This window comes from Bos indicus, chromosome 13, assembly GCF_029378745.1.
Source record: "Bos indicus isolate NIAB-ARS_2022 breed Sahiwal x Tharparkar chromosome 13, NIAB-ARS_B.indTharparkar_mat_pri_1.0, whole genome shotgun sequence".
NCBI lineage: Eukaryota > Metazoa > Chordata > Mammalia > Artiodactyla > Bovidae > Bos > Bos indicus.
Window position 1 is genome coordinate 63,069,498 of NC_091772.1, and position 14,497 is coordinate 63,083,994.

At 37.7% G+C, this 14,497-nt stretch overlaps 1 protein-coding gene across 6 annotated transcripts in view; it reads left to right on the plus strand.

Annotated features, from left to right (window-relative positions):
- The window catches only part of CBFA2T2 (CBFA2/RUNX1 partner transcriptional co-repressor 2), a 144,007-nt gene that overhangs the window by 83,036 nt on the left and 46,474 nt on the right, over positions 1–14,497 (plus strand). The gene's annotated exons all lie outside the window — the stretch shown is intronic.

Genomic DNA, 14,497 nt, shown 5'->3' on the forward strand with positions numbered 1-14,497 from the left:
TCCATAGTCATTTTGGAGCCCAGGAAACTAAAATCTGTCACTTTTTCCATTTTTCCCCATCTACTTGCCATGAAGTGATGGGACTGGATGCCATGATCTTAGCTTTTTGAATATTGAGTTTTAAGCCAGCCTTTCACTGTCCTCTTTCACCTTCATCAAGATGCTCTTTAGTTCCTCTTTGCTTTCTTCCATTAGGGTGGTGTCATCTGCATATCTGAGGTTATTAAAATTTCTCCCAAGCAATCTTGATTCCAGCTTGAGAGGTTGAGTTTTAGATTGTATATAGTAGGGGTAACCTTCACCTCAAGGCGTGATGCTGATCAAATGTAATTTTAAGTCATTCTGTTCATGTGAAAAATATTAACTTGATCGAGACTTGAAACAGATGGTGTGCCGTTGAAATAGATAACTTTATTATTCCAAATAAACATTTGTGGAGGCTGAGAAGCAACAATCCATATTTCACTTTTCCTTATTTACATTATCAAGTCAGCTGTGTTGCTGCTACTTTTAACTTGCATTAAGGTTATCAACACAGTTTTGATGTTGGCAGGCAATTAAAACATATCCTTAAATTTTTTAAATCAGTAGCATTGGAAGAGACCCTTCAGTTACTTTCAACATGTAGTGGTATAATGATTGTTAATACATTGCTGATGGATAGCTGTCTAATGATATCTCATACATGAGTCATGTAACGGAGCACTTTCTTAGTTGTTACTTCTTTGGCTTTTCGACACCTCCCTCCCATGTTACAGATGAGGAAAACCAGATTCTGGAGTGAATTGTACAAGGTCCCATGGCTGATAAATTGGCAGAACAATTAGGATTCAAAGCCACATCTTGTAGTTTCATGCCCAGTCTTCTTTCTGCTACAATAGCCTGCTTTTGACTCTACAAAGACTTAAATCTCCAGCTGGTTTGAAATTTGGTCCGTTTGTCAGACTGTCCTTTTCTTCCTACCTTTGCTGCAAACTAGCCTTTTTGTCTTTGTTATATATTCTGATTCAACTAAGAGTCTTAATTTGCGAGAGGAAGGAAGATTATATATTAACTGTTTGATATGGCCTAAAGCACTAACCATTGTGCTTGACTTGTTCCAGTTAAGTTTTGAAATGAGATTTATGTACAGTCTGTTAAATGCCTTTGTATCTTTGCTACAAATACTACATTAGTTTTAGGCTTCTTTGTAATTTTTTCTTGTTTGTTGATGGTTTGACAAAAGGCGAAGTTTTTAAATACTCGGTTTTGAAAGGTGTTTTTTTATTTTTTATTTAAGTGTATTTGAATTATAATGTATTAGTTGCTGCTGTACAGCCAAGTGGCATGTTGATATATACATGCTTTTTCATATTCTTTCCCAGTATGGTTTATCACAGGATAGCGACTGTAGTTCCCGGTGCTATAGGAGGACCTGATTGTTGTCTATTCTGTACCACTTTGCATCTGCGAATCCCAAACTCCCGATGCAAACCTCTCCCACACCCCTCCCTCTTGGCAACCACCAGTCTACTCTTTATGTCCCCATTTCTATTTCTTAGATTCCACATTTAAGTGCTATCGTATAGTACTTGACTTTCTCTTTCTGACTTACTCCACTTTAATGTGAGAGTCTGTAGTTGCATCCATGTTGCTGTGAATGGCATTATTTGGTTCTTTTTTATGGCTGAGTAGTATTCCATTGTATATATACACCACATCTTCTTTATCCATTCATCTATCACTGAACATTTAGGTTGCTTCCCTGCTTCAGTGGACACAGAGGTGCATGTGTCTTTTTGAATTATAGTTTCGTTTGGATATATGCCTAGGAATGGGATTGCTGTATCATATGGTATTTCTGCTCTTAGTTTTCTGAGGAAGCTCCATACTGTTTTTGCACAGCATCTTACATTTGAACTTACATTCCCACCAACAATGTAGAATTCCCTTTTCTCTACACCGTCTCCAGCATTTGTTATTTGTAGACTTGTTAATGAGGGCTCTCTGACTGGAATGAGGTGGCACCTCATTGTAGTTGTGACTTGCATTTCTCTAATAATTAGTTGAGCATCTTTTCATGTGCCTATTGGCCATCTGTGTATTTCTTCTTTGGAGAAATGTCTCTGTAGGTCTTCTGCCCATTTTTCAGTTAGGTTGTTCTTTTGTTGTCAGATTGTATAAACTGTCTGTATATTTTTGAAATTAATCCCTTATCAGTTTCATTGTTTGCATATATTTTCTTCCATTCTTTGGTTGTGTTTTCAGTTTGCTTAAGTTTTCCTTTGCTATGTATGAGTTTTTAAGTTTGATTAGGGCCCTCTTGTTTATTAAAAGAATATATTCCTACATGAGTATTTGTATATTTAATTTTGAAACTCACAATGTCTACAGTTTGAAAGATTATAGTCTTTACTTGGCTTCTGTGTTTTTCCCATTTCCCTGGCTGCTCATTTTCTTTTTTCTTTTTTTTTCTTAATTTTCTTTTCATTTTTATTGAAATATAATCAACATGCAGTTCTGTATAAGTTTAAGGTGTTCTGCAAAATGACAACACAGTGCTGCTCATTTTCTGTCTCCTTTTTTAGTTTCTTCTCATCTTGCATGATCCCCCAAATTAGAATACCTAAAAATCAGTCCTTGAACCTCTGTTCTTTACTCACTCACTCTAATATAACGTTTCAAGCTTTAAACAGCATCTGTGTATCATCATTTGACAACATTTAATCACGAGCTCACACTTTCCCACTTCATTTTCAGACTTTTATATCCACCTGCCTGTACAGCATCCCCATTTGAATATCTACTAGGCATGTCTAAGTTAGTTATGATCTCAAACTATACCTCCCACCCCGTCTTCTTTTCACATTTTCCCCCTTCTCAGAAAATAGCAACTCCATTCTTCCAGTTGCACAGGCTAAAAATCTCAAAATTGTTCCTTGAGCTTTGTCCTCAGCAGTAGGATACTTTGTGGATAGATACTCACCTATTTTCAAATGAATGAATGAGAGAACACTAAAATTCAGATCAGGAAAAGTTGCTCAACCTCCTCCACTATTAAAGGGCTGAACTGTAAAAATGTATTTGTTGGAGTCCAGACCCCGAGTACTTCAGAACGTGACTGAATTTGGAGGTAGGGTCTTTAAGGAGGTAATTGAGTTAAAATGAGACTATTAAGGTTGTCCCTAATCCAATATGACTGCTCTCCTTATAAGAAGGGAATTCAGAAACACAGATGTCTTCAGAAAGAACATGTGAAGACACATGGAGAAGAAAGATACAAAGGAGGGGGGCTTCAGAAAAAAACAACCCTGACAAAACCTCAAACTTCTGGCTTCCTGAATTGTGAGAAAAGAAAAATCTCTGTTGTTAAAGCTACCCAGTCTGTGATACTGTGTTACGACAGCCAAACTAACATGCCAAAAAGAACAGTTCCATAAAATTCAGCTATACACTTTTTTTAGGGTCGCACAGAGCCAGACACAACTGAAGTGGCCTAACACACATGCATACGCTTTTTTTTAATATTCCAATGTAGGGAAATAACACCTTTCTTACCACGTCCTTTTTTCTGCCCTCCTTTGTTGTCTTATTCATATTTCCCCTGAGAATCGATTTGCACTGAAAAGGCTTTGGTAAATAGAAGATGGACATGGGTGACTAATCGTGGCTGTCCAGAACTGGGAGCTGAAAATATCTCCAGAGAAATGCAAAGTAGAATGTTCTGTGAAACAGTATGGACAAATTGCAGAACGTGGGAAATGGTGAGAGTGAGGAGCTTGTAAACATGCTATAAACCTTTGACTTTATGACTAATCCAAAGAAACTGATTAGTAACTTGAAGAAGAGGATGTGCGTAAACTATTAAAGTATGAATGAGTATATAGTGTATAAATAGTCACTGTCCTGTTTTTAAATTTATTTTTCACTGAAGTATAGGTGATTTATATTGGAGAAGGCAATGGCACCCCACTCCAGTACTTTTGCCTGGAGAATCCCATGGATGGAGGAGCCTGGTAGGCTGCAGTCCATGGGGTCGCTAAGAGTTGGACACGACTGAGCGACTTCACTTTGACTTTTCACTTTCATGCACTGGAGAAGGAAATGGCAACGCACTCCAGGGTTCTTGCCTGGAGAATCTCGGGGACGGGGGAGCCTGGTGGGCTGCCGTCTATGGGGTCGCACAGTCAGACACAACTGAAGCGACTTAGTAGTATAGGTGATTTATAGTGTTGTGTTAGTTTTTGCTATGTAACAGAATGATTCAGTTTTACACATAAATATTTTTTCGTATTCTTATTACAGGATATTGAATATAGTTCCTTGTGCTATACAGTATGACCTTGTTGTGTATCCATTCTCTGTACCGTGGTCTGCCAAACTCCCCATCCACCCCTCCCCTGTATTTCCTCCCTCTTGGCCCCAAGTCTGTGGACTGTGTCTCTGAGTCTGTTTCTGTTTCATAAAAGAGTTCATTTGTGCCATATTTTAGATTCCACGTATAAGTGCTGTCATATGATACTTGTCTAAACAGTCAACAAATCTTATTTATTGTAACTAAATAGTTTTTAAATCCATCCCCATTTTTCCATTCCTACTGCTGCTCCTATCCAAGGCTACAGTCGTCTCCCACTATAATAACCTTGTAAGTTAGTCTCTTCCTGTATCATGATCTCACCATTTCCCCAACTGTAGCTAGTGATCTTTCTTTTCTTAGGACATATTTCAAGTTTACAAAATGGGAAAAAAACAGTATAACAAACACCCATGTACCCACTGTTTGTCAGATTTTAATGTTTTGTCTTATAATTTGCTTCAGATCTTTTAAAGAAGTGAAATGTTAGAACTACAGCTTGTGACTGTACCTGATTCCATACCTTTCCTCCCTTTGCAGTAATCATTATCTTGAATTTGATGTTTATTATTCTCTTGGCTTAAAAAAGTACTTTACTACATATACATATGTAAATGTAAATCAATCCCTTATCACATAATTTTAAATGGTTTTTATAGAAGTATCCTACTATCCCTATTTCGTACAACATACTCTTTAGCAAGTATGGCTACACTGTTTGGGGATTTAACTTTTCAATACACAGAGCTTTAATTAGTTCACTTATTTTAACAGTCTTCACTGTTTTTTATGAATAAGCTACAATTGTCTATTCTCTGTTGCTGGACATTTATGTATGTAAATTTTGTATATTTTAGTAATTGCTCATCAGGTTACACCAAAAGTCTTGCGGGCATGTAGTAAGATTTACGTTGAATTTATTAATTAAAGTGAAGTGAAAATATTAGTGAGTTTTCCACCCATAAGTACGACAGATCTTTCCGATTATTTGTCTCCTTTCATGTCTTTCAGTCTACTTATATTCTTTATAAAGATTTTATGTATCTTGAGTTATGTTTATTTCTAAGTGGTTTATTATTACAATGGTTTACAACCTGTAATTACAACCTGTAATAAACCAACCAGGCTCCTCCATCCATGGGATTTTCCAGGCAAGAGTACTGGAGTGGGGTGCCATTGTTTTATGTTTAGTAGTGTGTATATGTCAGTTCCAGTATCCCAATTTACCCCATTCCCCCTTGGATACCATAAGTTTGTTTTCTACATCAGTGACTATTTCTATTTTGTAAATATGATCATTTGTGTCATTTTTTAGATTCCACATATAAGTGATACCATGATATTTGACTTCAGTACTGTGACATAGGTCTATCCATGTCACTGCAAATTGCATTATTTCATTCTTTTTAAGGTGTTTTTCAAAAATCTGTTAATGTGGTGAATTATTGGACTTTCTAATATTAAATTATCCTTACATTCTTAGATAAACTCAGCTTGATTGTAATTTTTAAAAAATACGTTACTGGATTTGGTTTACTAATTTTCTTAGCTTTATTGTGAGATAATTTATATATAATAAAATACACTCATTTAATATAAAAAATTTGAGTTTTAGCTATTGTATGTAGTTATTTTAACATTGTTACCATCAAGATGTGGAATATTTCCATCACCATAAAAAGATTTATCATGCCTCCTAATGTGCCCCTTGTGGTCAGTTTCTTCCCACCGGTACCAGGCACTGATCTGTTTTTTGTCACTCGTTCTGTCTTGTCTAAAGTTTCATATAACTAGGATACTATAGTATATAGTTTTGTTGTGTGTCTGGCATCTTTCACTTAGCCTAATGCTTCTGGCATTCGGCCATGTTGTTGGATGGTAGTATGTTCCTTTTCGTTGATGTGTTACACTTTGTGTTTCTTTGATGGCTAGTATGTCTTACACCTTTTTATGTCCTCACCAGCCATTTATATATCTTCTTTGAGAATTGTTCCTTCACATCTTTTTGTGCATTCTTAAAATTGGGTTGTTTGTTATCATCAAGTTGTTAGAGTTATTTATATGTTCTGGGTTATCTTTGTTTCTGGTGTCAGATGACACTAGTTGAAGACAGGGAAAGGTGGGATGACTAAGAGGGAAATGAGCATAGTCATGAAGCAAGTGGTCCTTCACAGGTATGCTGGTCATCTTTGAGGTTCTCCATTTAGATCTGTCTGAATTTTGGAAGAACATCAGATAACTAGCCTCCTTTTTGCAGCTCTTCAGCTTCATGTTGTTAGTGTTTTGTCTTTAAATAATTTTTTTTCTGTTTTAAAATAATTTTTATATGTTATTTTCTTTCACTGTCAATAGTAGAAGTCTCTTCACATCCAGGCTTTAGAAAATAAAACATTATTCAGATGAGCCACTTTGGTGGATGTGGTTTTTTACAAAAAGGTTTATAGGCATAAAATAAAAAATAAACTAAGAATTAGGCATTTGAATTTTTCCATTTTTTTAATCAACCATAGTAGAGATCAGTAAACTGTGGCCCACTGCCTGGTTTTGCAAATAAAGTTTTATTGGAACACAGCCCAGTTCTTTGTATACTGTCTACTGTGCCACCACAGCAGAGTTGAATAGTTGTGACAGAGAGCATATGGCCCAAAATGCCAAAAATATTTACTGTCTTGCCCTTTACAGAAAAAGTTTGCTGATCCCTAACTGTAGAAATGTATTAAATTAATTTTTCAATGTATTTATGAATGTGGAATGGAAACATCTGTTTTTTTCAATCCTTATCATTAGTATATGGTAAAGCATTTATTTTGTTTCAGTTGGGTTCTGTTTTCAAAGTCCCTTGTAAAATACTTTCTAGTAGTTTCTTCACCTGAATACTTATGCCTCTGTTTTTGTTGAATAATAAATTATCTCTCATTGTAAACAATTATTCCTGGCTATCACTGCATATGAAGCCTGCATGTTGTTAGAAAGTTGAATATGTTGTCAGGTTTGTGGCAGAGCTACAAGAACGGGAAATGCTTATCCTTATAAAGCCTATAAGTGCGACAGTAATTTTGATGTTCTTTCCATGATCTTTAAAAGATTAAAATAGTCAGTTTTGGAGATGCTTCTTACCTGATGGTTACACATTTAGAACATTTACCTATCCTTGACAATTGTTAAAGAGAAATTGTGGTCAAGAAAATCTTTTTCCTGATTTTTCCTTGGTCTGATACCCACTTTTGGGACAGCATTCAAACCGTACACTTCATGCTTTTTGTCCAGATGTGCTGCAGGACAGCCCATGTAGCCTTCCCAGTAAACTACCTAATGGTCTATAAAGACTTCGCTGGCCTTCATGAGTTAAGTAGTGCTTCTACTTCTTTATTTTCTTAGTATTTTGTACACATTTAAATGTATCTGTCTTTCCTGTGACTCAGGGTCCTGTCTTCTTTCTCTCTCTCCCAGAGTCTTGCAGATACAGGGCAGTTGGTATTGTGGAAACCAGAGCACCTCAAAATTCAGCTACAAATGATTGCAAATAGTTCAGTTATATATCAGTCGAGAATTGTTTCAATACAAATGTACTGTGGTACACTCCCACAATGAACTGTCATGAATTGATTTTTTTTTAATTACAGTATAGTTGACTTACAGTGTTGTGTTTCTGTTGTACAGCGAAGTGAATAAGTATACCTATACTTATATACAGTCTTTTTTAGATTCTGTTCCCATATAGATCATTACAGAGTATTGGGTAGAGTTCCTTGTGCTATATATAGTAGGTTCTTATTAGTTATACAGTATATATTTATACTATGCTATATATGTTTACCGGAGAAGGCAATGGCACCCCACTCCAGTACTATTGCCTGGAAAATCCCACGGATGGAGGAGTCTGGAAGGCTGCAGTCCATGGGGTCGCTGAGGGTCGAACATGACTGAGCGACTTCACTTTCACTTTTCACTTTCATGCATTGGAGAAGGAAATGGCAACCCACTCCAGTGTTCTTGCCTGGAGAATCCCAGGGATGGGGAAGCCTGGTGGGCTGCCGTCTATGGGGTCACACAGAGTCAGACACGACTGAAGCGACTTAGCAATATATGTTTACTATATACCATAGATATTTAAATATACTATATATATTTATATATAGTAGTGTGTATATGTCAATCCCAATTTCCTAGCTTACCCCTCCCCCACCCATCATTCATTTGTTTATTTAAAAAAAAAAGTTGTGGAATTAGAACTTTCAGGACATGCTGTTAAATTAGAAAATGAAACAAAAAAACAAGGAGCAATACAGTTTGTATGTGGTATAGATCAGTTGCCTGTTGTTTTATGCTACAACAAACCATGCTAAACCTTAGTGGCTTATAAATCCATGAGACAAGAGGTTCTGTTCTTGCTCGTGCTCATTTATTCATATGTCTGCAAGCAGTTAACTACAGATCATACTCATTAGGTTAGGCTCTTAGATGTTTGGGGATCAGCTCATTTGTAGAGAGAAAGAATGGGTGGATATACAAGAAACAGATTTAAGTGGTTTTGAGTGAGATGTGGGGTATATAGGGACAGGAGCAGGGAGTATTTCTTTTTATATCATATATTAATTTTTGAACAATACAAATATATGCTTATTCATACAAAAAAGAAAATTATCTACCTAACCTCTGCCCACCCCACCCCACCCCCATAGTTCTGTTTAAACTATGACAGTTGTTTCTTAGGAATCTGATTTGTTTTAAAGAACTGGTAATGACTTCCTTGGTTCACCCTGTTTGGAATGATCAGTATTCCTGTGCTATTCATCTGAAAGATCTATCAGTTCAGTTCAGTTCAGTTGCTCAGTCGTGTCCAACTCTTTGCGACTCCATGGACTGCAGCATGCCAGGCCTCCCTGTCCATCACCAACATCATGAGTTTACTCAAGCTCATGTCCATTGAGTTGGTGATGGCATCCAACCGTTTCATCATCTGTCGTCCCCTTCTCCTGCCTTCAATCATTCCTAGCATCAGGGTCTTTTCAAATGAGTCAGCTCTTCACATCAGGTAGCCAAAGTATTGGAGTTTCAGCTTCAGCATCAGTCCTTCCAATGAATATTCAGGACTGATTTCCTTTAGGATGGACTGGTTGGATCTCCTTGCAGTCCAAGAGACTCGCAAGAATCTTATCGATCACCACAGTTCAAAAGCATCAATTCTTTGGTGCTCAGCTTTCTTTATGGTAAGAAAGTATAACTATAGTATAGTAAGATCTATATTCAGCTTATTTTTCTCAGAGATGATAATCAGGAGCACTTGATCATATCTTCTTCTCTCTAGAACTTAGCATAGATTAACATCTCAATGGCCAAGTAAAATCATTAACAGGGTTATTGGGAGGGTATATGTCAGAAACCATAGTCACACAGCAAGTAAGTGATAGAGCATCCTTCATATCAAGCTCACCTTCTTTCAGCTAAAGTTCATTCCCCTTTGCAGCTCTGGGGTTTCCACCTCTTTCCAGTTGTTTGTGGGCACTCCTTCCCCTCGCATAGTTGGCATTTGTCTTCTCTCTTATTTATACTTCTTGTATTTGTTGCTCCTTCATCAACCTGAAAGTAATTTTTTTAAAACTGTAATAAAAAAAAAACTAACGGAAAAGCAGTTTATAATGACTTGTAAATGCCCTCATTTGTGGGCAGTTTATCATACAAGATTCTTCCCAAGTAGGACTTGGTTACACAAGATGTTTATGTTTGTGTTTAGCATTACTTTCTCTTAAAGCTACAGAATACTTCTGCCCTTTAGTTTCATGTTTGATTCTTCAGCCTCTTATGTGGGGGATATCACAGTACCCTCACCCAGAGAACTGTTCATCATTTTTTCTTTCTGTCAGTTTTCTGTTTTCGTGACTCGCTTAGCACCTTTCACAGTGGAGGGGTAAAATCATTACCCATACATAGTTTCCCGTGTTTGTCCTTCTTCTTTAGCTTAAGTTGTTTGGCGTTATGTTGTTAGGTGGTGAACCATCAGTGGTTTTGCAAATTCATGTGATCACATTTCCAATATATCCAGATATTTTAAATAATCAAAGCACAAACTCATAGAGTGACTGAATAATTACTTTGAACTTTAGAATCTGTGTTTTAAGATCTAGTTGAACCTTTCTGATAAAACTAAGGGTTAATTTAATTTTCTAGGACTGAATACTTTGTCTCTTTAATGGTTCAGGCAGTGGTGTTTATGGGTTCAAGTCACGCTTAAGAAAATAGAATTTCTTCTGTTTGAACTTTAACGTTCTCTGGAATTGAAAAGAGCTCAAAATATGGTTGATTCTTTCAAGGGATCCAGCTAGATGTTTTATAAAACATCAGTTTTAAAAAAATTCAGAAATGATGTCATTCTAAAAGCGATTGGCCACCAAGCAGAGGGTTAAAGTGCCTACTTTGGAATATACTCCTTATCCACCATCTGAACAACTGTTGCATTTATCAGATTATGAACCAGGATAGAACTCTCATGTTATCAGGTGCAGTCTTGCTGCCCAGCTTCCAACACAATATCATCTTACATTATACTTGGTACTTTTGCAGCTGTTAATTCTTAGATTTTTTTTCCATACAATATCACTGAGGTCGCATGGACTGTTGATCGTATGCTCATTTTCTGTGGGGAACAAATGTCAATATTAACTTGGACATAGTCACAAGACGAGTTAAGTGATAAAATCAGGCACTAGTCTTCATGTTTTCTAATCATTATTAGTATTCTTTCTTAAAATAGCTTCTTTATATCCAGCACTAGCATTATCTCTAATCCTTACAACAGAATGAGGCCCAGAAAAGTGAAGTGATTTAATAAAATTCACGCAGGCTGTTAGAATGACGGTTCACACCAGACCTTTCCGTCTCTGTACCCACACTCTTCCGACTAGACAGTGTTGTTGCTTGAAACCTGAGGCGTATCACTAGTGTGGCAGGTTTGGGAGTAGTGATGTGAATAAAGGGTAGGTAGTTTTAACCTATAAACAGTACTCTGGAGTTTGGGTTTTTCCCATTGTCTAAGCTTTCACTTGGTATATAATTCAGTGTTCTGCAGTTGGGCTGCTCTGAGTTTTTCGTTCTGCCAAGTGCTTAGTGCTAAAACACATCTCACTGCTAAGCCCTCCTCGGGCCTTTGGCGCCCTTGCTGTAGAGGCAGGTGGTTTGAAGAAAGGCTCCCTCTAGGTTGTTGCACATTGTACACAACACACAACAGTGCGAGACAACTGTCAGCTCCTCCCTTCTTCTCTCCTCTCACCCTCCAGAAAGCTGGACCCAGATGGAAGAGCTGGAAGCATGTCAACTGCGCTCTGAAGGGCATTGAGAAAATACTGTCAGGAAGAAAAAGGCAAACGTGATAGCTAATTAGTCCACTCATCAGACAGGACTACCATCAATTTCATCGTGAAAGTGTCCCGGACAGAGAGATGGAAGGGCTGGCAGAGTGTTGCCCACATGGCTCTCAAAGAGGATTTTTTTTGTCAGGGGATTTGTAACTTGGGATTGCTACCCTGATTGACTGTACATACTCATTTTCTCTCTCCCCAAAATGTGGCCACTGCAAACTAAAGTAGAAAAATTCTTTGGAGGGATATTTTCCTCATGAGAACGTGCCCTTCAGTGTACAAAGATTTGCCTTTTTGCCAGGGTCATGAATGCTTTTAGATATACTGTATTTATAACTATGATCTCAGTGAAGGAAAACTTTGATGTAATATTCTCATTTTTCTATTTCTTGTACTTTGAATTTAGCAGTTATTGGAGAATAAGTGCATGGTACTTAAGTGAAAAGCTTGGAATGGCTGAGAGGAACATAGCTCAACTTAAAGGATATTATGGTAGCCCTGACCCTATTTTAACCAAGTAGGTAACAAGTTTCCTTTAATGGGAAAAATAACCCTCTGAAGGTATTAGAACATTACTCTTCAAGTCCTATTCATATTAGCTCAGACCTAATTCTAATGTCAAGTTTAATCTACCCAATCTGATTTTCTGGGATTTGTTGCCATCGAGTATTGTCAAACAGCTATAAATTGTCCTTGTGGATGAAGTAGCCTGTGTTTAGGATCACCTCTACTTTTATTTTGGAGAAGGCAATGTCACCTCACTCCAGTACTCTTGCCTGGAAAATCCCATGGACAGAGGAGCCTGGTAGGCTACAATCCATGGGGTCGTGAAGAGTCGGACACGACTGAGCGACTTCCCTTTCACGTTTCACTTTCCTGCATTGGAGAAGGAAATGGCAACCCACTCCAGTGTTCTTGCCTGGAAAATCCAAGGGATGGGGGAGCCTGGTAGGCTGCCATCTATGGGGTCACACAGAGTTGGACACGACTGAAGTGACTTAGCAGCAGCAGCAGCTACTTTTATTTTATTTTTTGGACACTCATCATAAATGACATGCCTGGTATCAGAGATGTTGTCTGAGACATTGGAGTGGAGACAACATCTCCACTCTTTTTTCATATTTAGAATAGTTGATATATATAAACATGTATTTCATCATCCATAGTAATTTATATAGTCGACTATGATTCTGTTTCCATTCTATTGCAATTGATGTTCACTTGTCTGCATAGTCCCAAATTAGCTATCCACTCCCCACTACTTTGATTAATTTATTAGAAGTCAAGAAAGAATGCAGTTGAGATAAGCTGAATTCATAAGCTGGTTTCTTTCTTTCCCAGCCACTGTTCTCACTGTTAACCCTTGTGTCACATAATCCCTTGACCTCGCTGCCTTGTCTTAGATTCCTAGGATTGCCATAACAAAGTACCACAAACTGAGTGACTTAAAACAACACTATTCTCTTACAGTTCAAGAGGCCAGATGTCCAAAATCAAGGTATCAGCAGGGTTGATTCATTCGTGGCCTCAGAGAAAGAATCTTTTTTATCCTTGTCTTCTGATTTTAGGTAGTTACTGACAATTCTTGGCATTCCTTAGCTTGCAGATGGCACTGTTCCAATCTCTGCCTCCATTGTCACATGGTGTTCTCTCTGTGAGCCTAGGTCTGTCTTCAGGTAGACTTCCCTCTGTCTGTCTTTTCCCTCCTCTTATAAGGACATGGGATTTAGAAACTACTCAGATAATCCAGGATAATCTCCTTCCCTCAAGATCCTTAATTATGTCTTCAAGGACCCTTTTTTCCAAATAAGGAAACATTCACAGTCAAGGAATTAAGAGGTGAACATATTTTGGGCAACCACCATTCAGCCTATTGTACTAAGTAATCATCTTCATAACTTCTTAGTCCTCTAGGTAGATATGTTGGTATTAGGTTGGCACAAAAGTAAGTACAGATTCAGAACATGAATTATAAATTATTGTAACCAGGCTCAAACACATCTTTATTAATCAAAATAGGAACCATTACAATCAGCACATACTTGCCAAAGAGAAAGAAGTTTGTTTACTCCTGTAGCCGAAAAACCCGTGCTTCGGAATTTGACCAACTCTTGGAAAGCATTTTCTACCTCCTGCTGATTGTGAAAGCATTTTCCCTGCAAAAAGTTGTCGATGTTTGAAGTGGTGTTTGGTTGACAAGAGGTCAGTGGAGGATGAGGCAAAACTTTATATCCCAATTCATTCAACTTTTGAAGCACTGGTTGTACAACGTACAGTCGGAAGTTGTAGAGAATTGGGCCCTTTCTGTTGACCAATGCCAGCTGTAGGCATTGCAGTTTTCGGTGCATCTCATCGATTTGTTAATGGTTTGGCTGGGATTCAGGAAGCTGTAATGGATCAGACGGGCAGCAGACCACCAAACAGTGACTATGACATTTTTTGGTGCAAGTTTGGCTTTGAGAAGTGCTTTGGAGCTTCTTGGTCCAACCACTGAGCTGCTCATCACCAGCTGTCATATAAAATCCTCTTTTCGTCACATGTCATAATCCAATCAAGAAATGGTTCATTGTTATTGTGTGGAATAAGAGAAGACAACACTTCAAAAAATGACGATTTTTTTGGACTTGGAGTCAGCTCATGAGGAACCTGCTTATCAAGCTTTTTCACCTTTCCAATTTGCTTCAAAGGCCAAATGACCATAGAATGGTCGACGTTGAGTTCTTGGGCAACTTCTCATGTAGTTGCAAGAGGATCAGCTTCACTGATTGCTCTCGGTTGTTGTTGTCAGCTTCCAGTGGCTGGCCACTGC